Consider the following 6,712-nt stretch of genomic DNA (forward strand, 5'->3'; position numbering starts at 1 on the left):
ATATAGATAGATAGATAGATAGATAGATAGATAGATAGATGATTGGCAGGACTTAACATGTATGGTGAGGTCTTAACATGAGGTCTGGTGGGGGGGTGGAGGATATAGATGGGGAGAGGGACTAAACTTGATTAAGAACTGTTGTATGAAATTACAAAAACTTAATAAAAATTTTAAACAATGAACATCAGAACTATTGAAGCTTTGTGAAAACTTACTTTACTGAAGCAAGAAAAATTCAAGAGTCAATAGTGACAAATTATTTGAATTTTCCTCTTCCATCAGAAGCCATTCTGAAAACTACTCTTGTCCTGTGTTTACATTCTTCTTGACCTTTGGCACCGGAAGCAGAAATTCATACCTGAGTTCAAGAAAAACTTCTGATGCTGAATTTTGCTGTTAAAGATTCTGTCACTCTTGGAATCCTATTGACTTTTACTCTATCATTTCTGTCATTTTTAGTATCTGAGATGGGTTCGTCCAGATCTTCTGTTACCACCAGATGACTGAAATCTTAAGTCTGTGCCCCAGGATAGACCCAAGAAAAGCTGACCCACACTTAACAGTGAGTAGCACCTGAATCCAGTCCTAGGAACAGAGTATTACCACTAAGGGAGTCAGTGACCCCCAGGCCATAAGTGGTACTGGCTCTCTTGATATATTCAAGAAACAGACTAATTTTGCTGAGAAGGGCATTAATAATAAGGTTTAAGATTAGACCAAACATTGCATTGATAATAAAGTTTAACATTAGACCAAACATGAATAAAATGTGGGGAAGCACAATATTTGACAGCCATATAGGGAACAAGGCTAAAGCAAATTAGTTGTTGGCGATCTGGATTGAAAAGCAAAGAGTTTCAACTACACACTACAAAGGTGGTCATTTGTGCGTTATGGGTGATATTTTAAGAGGAAAGAATCCAGGCTCCATGGCACACATATTAATATGGAGTCTGTAAAATCCTGACCATGGGACCAAACATGTTACATGGATTACCTCATCCAAAGCTCACATCAAGCTTCTGATGGGCAGTATTTCTGCCCCACTCCACAAAAGAAAAAATAGCCTGAGACAGAAATGTTCAGTCCAGGTCATGTGCTAAAGGAAAGGAGACGTGAAGTCCAAGCCCACGCCACCCTATATTCTTCCGGTTAAACACTGACCCTTTTTAGATGATTTGGACTCTGGATGAAATGTTTAAACCTGAGTGTGCCATAAGCACCTTGGGCCCCTTCTGTTAAAGGTTATGCATGCTGAACATGGATGAAGAGGTGTATTCAGTGACATTTTATTGAGTAAATATATTACGTCAGGCATAAGAGCTAGAAGGATCATAATATAAACAGCACAAAACAACAAAGCCACTGCCACCATACACTAGAGGTGTGTGTGAAATTTGTACGGTGTCAGTGGTATGTTTAATTATGCTGGCATCAACTCAGGAAGAAATGAACCTTTTGAAATGAACCTCAGAGCACAGTAAGCGCTCGCTGGTAGATGGAGAAGAGAAAGAAGATAGGAAATATGTTTCAGGAAATAAAATAGGTGGTGAGAGTGTCTCTGTATACTGCCCGTCTCCTAAGAGTCTATTGCTACTGTCTGCCCACCCCCAGTTAGCACTAGGAACACTCCATATACTTTAATAAGCAAGACTAGCACCCAGACTGCCCCTTTGCAGTGTGATAAGAATGAACAATTCTGAAGTGAGGCACCTGTGGCCTTGCTGGGCCGTGGAATGAATTGGAGCATGGCTAACAGATTTCTTGTCATCCTGCTGAGAGTCCACAAACAGTCCCTGAACATGTGGGCAGTCATAATTTATTCTTTGAGAGCTTAGAGGAAAGGGGTCAGTGAGCATTTAACATTCTAATAGGGACAGTAGCACAGCCACTCAATCCACTCAATCTGTGGAGCCCAGAAGTAGCTTCACTGCTTCAACCATTGCCCTCAAATAACAAAAAAGAAGAAACTTCAAAAATGAGCCAGCAGGGAGTTAAGAAAGGCTTTACTGGAACTAAGGAATCCTGGCTCCTTTCTCATCTTGCTCTCAAACAACTGTGTGAAGCCTTATAGACATGACTTTACCAATCTAGAATTACTCCTAAAGATAACAAACTATAGCCATTGAAAGAACATGGAGGCAAAACTGAAACTGGCTTCAAATTCATAATTCATAACCTCTGGCACAAGTCTTTTGTGGAGTGATATGGCTCTGGTGTGGTCCTGTGATTCCCTTGGCTCTTCCCCCTCCTTTGTTTTCTGTGTAAGCATATCCCCAGATCGTTAGATTCTAATTTTCCCAGCATCTTCCCACTCCCTGCAATGAATCATCTTTGGTCCTTTTCCAGGCTTTCCCTTTTTCTCTGAAGTCTTCTTGTTCAAGGAAGAATAGTGCTTAGTCACAGACAACCCAGCACAAAGCTTGCACACTTGACAGAAGCTCCCAGTTCTGACTCTCTATCTACCTCACCTCGCCCATTACCATCCTACCATTTCCTCATCATTCAAAATCATTTTGTTCCAAAAATGTTTGTTGTCCAAGTCATTAAAATCATATTTTATAGATTCCTTGAGAATTTCATACATTTTGATCATACTCAGACCCTTCTCCATCTCCTCTCAGATCCACCCCTACCTTCCTATCCCCACCCCACTTCATATCCTCTATTATTTTTTTAAAGTTTAACAATTCTTATTTGTGTTCTCCAAATGCTCTTGAATGTGGATCCATCCCCTGGGGTCTGGTCTACTGCCATGGCATCATCCCCTTAAAGAAAACTCAGTCTCCCTTTCCCAGTAGCTATCAGTTGTCAATAGTTTCTCAGCTAGGGCTGGGGTTTCTTGCCCCATCCCTGCTCCATGCTGGGGTTTTGTCTGGCTTGGGCTTATGCAATTTTTCAAAAAGTAAATCAGACTTTAAGTTCCAGGTGGAGATATTTTTCCTCTTAGGAAAAGTCTTTGATGAAATAGTATGCAAAGCAAACAGAAGGTTCTCTCAATATTTGTATCCCACAAATCTACTTATACATCAAATTTTAGGTGTATTTAAAAATCAAGAATATAAAGCTTGATCCTCCTGGATCACGGACCTCTGACTGACTAGATTTACCAGAAGGGCAGATGTGGGGAATGGATGGGGGTGCTGACAGCACAGTGGACAGTGGCAGGGATGGCAGAGTATGGAGGCTCTAGTGGGAGAGGAAGGCTGTCTATCTGATGAGTTTGTATTCATGCTCAGATGCCGAGGAGCTCAGAAGGTGGGCGACTGTGACCAGTGATAGTCATGTATATAGAGATTAGAAATGTATGTGAAAATGTCTCAATGTCAATTGCCTTGGAATGAATTTTTCTGTATGAAACTGTGTGTTTTGACAACGAAGTGGAGATCTTTTTTAAACGTTGGAACCTCATTTAATTTTATGTCTTATAGAGTTTATAATGAGTAAAAGATTATATAAGGGTAATAATTCATCTGTAAACCTAGAAATGTACAGCCAATTTTGAAAGAGATGTACCCTAGCTCAGAAAAATGTTATTGAATAGGTTAATGCTATTGTAATGAAATGCTTCTTCTAATTGAAAAAAAAAAATTTATTGAGAAAAAAATGTAGGAAACAACATATCTTAAAATGAAGTGGAGATCTTCTTTAAAGGGTTAAATCTCATTCATTTTATATATCTTACAGGGTTTATACTGAGTTCAATATTGTATAATGGTATTAATTCAACTATGAACCTAAAAATTAATAGCTACTTTTGAAAGAGATGTATCCTTGCTCTGGACTGTGTTACTGAGTACTTTGAAGCTGTGATGAAATGCTTCTTCTAACCATGTAGTTATTATATAAAGCTGTCTTTGTTTGCTTCTGTGTTGCTGTGATAAAACGCAGTTCAAAACCAACTTGGAGATGAAAGGGCTTACTAATCACAGTTCATCATGGAAGGAAGCCTGGGACCTGGAGATAGGAGCCGAAGCAGAGACCACGGAGGAATGCTGCTTACTGGCTTGCTCCCCCTGGTTTATTCAACTACCTTTCTTGTATAGCCCTGACCCACCTGTCTAGGGATAGCACTGCCCATAGTGGACTGGGCCCTCCTACATCAATTAGCACTTAAGAAAATGCCTCACAGACATGCCCACAGGCCAGTCTGATGGAGGAAATAACTCAATTGAGGTTCCCTCTTTCAAGGTGTGTCAAATTGATAAATGAAGTTAATTATGACAACAGCTGACTGTGGTGACACATACCTATAATCTCAGACTGGGGAGGTAGAGGACTGTGAGTTCAACCAGGGCCACATAGTGAGGCAATGTCTCAAAAATGAATAAAAATAGAAATGAGGATCCTACCCTCTCAAAATGCTTAACATTTTGCCATGAATATAGAATACATGATTATTGAAGATTGTCATTAAAATTCATTCTTGGGAAGAGCCTTGTTCCTTTACAACATCCTTCCCTAGAAAGTGACAAATAATATCACCTTCCAAAACTTCACAAGAAATGGAAAGCACAGGTGGGAAACTGAGCTCAGAGGAATTTTCTCTCTCACTGAAGTCAATTGGTGATAAAATAAATTTTAAAATCCTTCTTTTTAAAATTTACTTATTGGGAAGGGACATGTGCATCCCATGGGATGTGGAGGTCAGAGGACAACTTTCAGAAATCAATTCTCCACCATGTGGGGCCCCAGGAATCAAACTCAGGTCACCAAGCTTGAAGGCAGGTGCTTGTACCGGGTGAACTATCTTGCCAATCTGGTTTTTAAGACATTTCTGAAAATGAAGCCAATTAAAATTGAACCTACCTTAGAGGTGATTTTGTGAGGTTGTTACACTTTCAAATGAGATTCTTTTTTCAAGTCTGCTCACTGAAAATGTCAAAAGGGGAAAAAAAAAAGGACACAATAAACTTAAAAGAATATGAATTCCCCAGAAAGCTCTGGACAGTGGTTAAAATACAGTCACTGTGGCAATTATTACTTTAAGGGAAAATTTAAGAATTAGGCAGAACTATTATCCAGAATTTTGTTGTTTAATAGCATATAGAAAATAGGCTAGCATAGTGAAAAAAAAACACAAAGTTCCTCTTTCTTTTGCTGATGTCAGTTTTTTGACTCAATTCCATCTCTCTTTGCCCAACCTGTTTGGGAGATAGTTTGATGTTTCTCCTTGGAATGCCCTGTAAGCAGCCAATGACTGTGATGTGGAAATGTTTGCCGATGCATCACCTTGCCCTCCTTCCTGTGGCTCGCCAAAGCTTCTCCTAGCACAGCTTCTGGAACATGTCTCTGATGGCATCACCTGACTGTGAGGTCCCTAGACCAATGATGCTGACATCACCTGGGGGCTTGTTAGAATACCAGTTCCTGAGTTCTTCCTCAGCGCACTTGAATTGAAAGCATAGGATACCATTTTAACAAGTTAGCATGTTGAAGTCTGAGAACTGCTGACTTAGGGAAACCATCAGAGGGAATTCCAGCCCATGAAGACAGGATAGGATGAGCAATCTCCATGACCCATTTCCACAAAGAAATTCTAATCCAAAGCACTCTGCCCGCTAACTGTAAATCAGTTATTGAAATATATGATGTGAAATTGGAAAACAGTCTGAAGTCTTATTGAATAATTTCCCTGACCCTTGGACAGGAGGATTCAAAATTAATGACTCAAGGTTTTTGCAAATGAACACTATGTCTCACTTAATTCTCCAAGCCTCCAGAGAGAACCTAATGAGAAGTAATTCCTTCCCATATATTGAAAGAAATTACTTAATAAGTTGATCAATGTTCTGAGAAAGGAGGGTATCCAATGTGGATGCATTCTGCTGGTATTTAAAATGGGGATCTAATTAAAATTAATAACTTGACCCTTACTACAAACAAGCTGGATCAATGCACAAAGCCTGCTGTGTCCGCATGCAAGAGTAAGAAAATCACAGCAAAGTTGGTGGGATTGCAGAGAGCTTCTGATTCTGTCAAAGGATGATTTGTTGATGTCAGGAATGTAAGAGTTTAGAAGGAAAAGTCAAGCACCAGCTTCAACCAAGAATAGAGTTTTCTGCATGTAGAAAAGGGGAATGCCCAGTCCCCAATCCCTGATTGTACAGAGTTAAAAGTACAATAGTCCTCCAGGTAAAACTGCTCTGGATCTGCTTCAGGATCCATACCTGTTCTGTAAATTTCCACTATTTGCACAGCAGGCAGTGTGGATCTGTGTGAGCAGATGGGTGGGCAGGTACTGCTGATCCAGGAATGGGACTCAGACAGCTGTGTTACTCATCAATGTGCTCTTGATATTACAGGCTATCCACCCAGGTCAGCATTCCCAGCATACTGTCACCACCCCAACACACACACACACACACACACACACACACACACACACACATGCACAACCTAGGGCTGCCTTCACAGACACCCAGTGAGAGGGGGCCATATCTGCAGTAGCAGTACCTGACTCGGGTCCCTCTTGACTTTCTTCTAAGACCCCAAACTCCCAGTTTCTCAGCGGCCCCTCCCCAATCCTCTTGCAGAGGACCTGGGTTCCTAGTACTGAACCCAGAGCCCTCTTCAAATGAGCCAAGCTCACCCAGGTTTTAGTTATTTATGCTCCAGCTCTGCCAGAATTCTTTCCCAGTTGAGAAGGAAAGAACCTGGGGACCGACGCTCTTCTGGAAGGCATACAGACTGAGCAGCAGAGGTTACT

The sequence above is a fragment of the Nannospalax galili genome, unplaced genomic scaffold (assembly GCF_000622305.1).
Source record: "Nannospalax galili isolate Female #2095 unplaced genomic scaffold, S.galili_v1.0 scaffold31, whole genome shotgun sequence".
NCBI classification, from domain to species: domain Eukaryota; kingdom Metazoa; phylum Chordata; class Mammalia; order Rodentia; family Spalacidae; genus Nannospalax; species Nannospalax galili.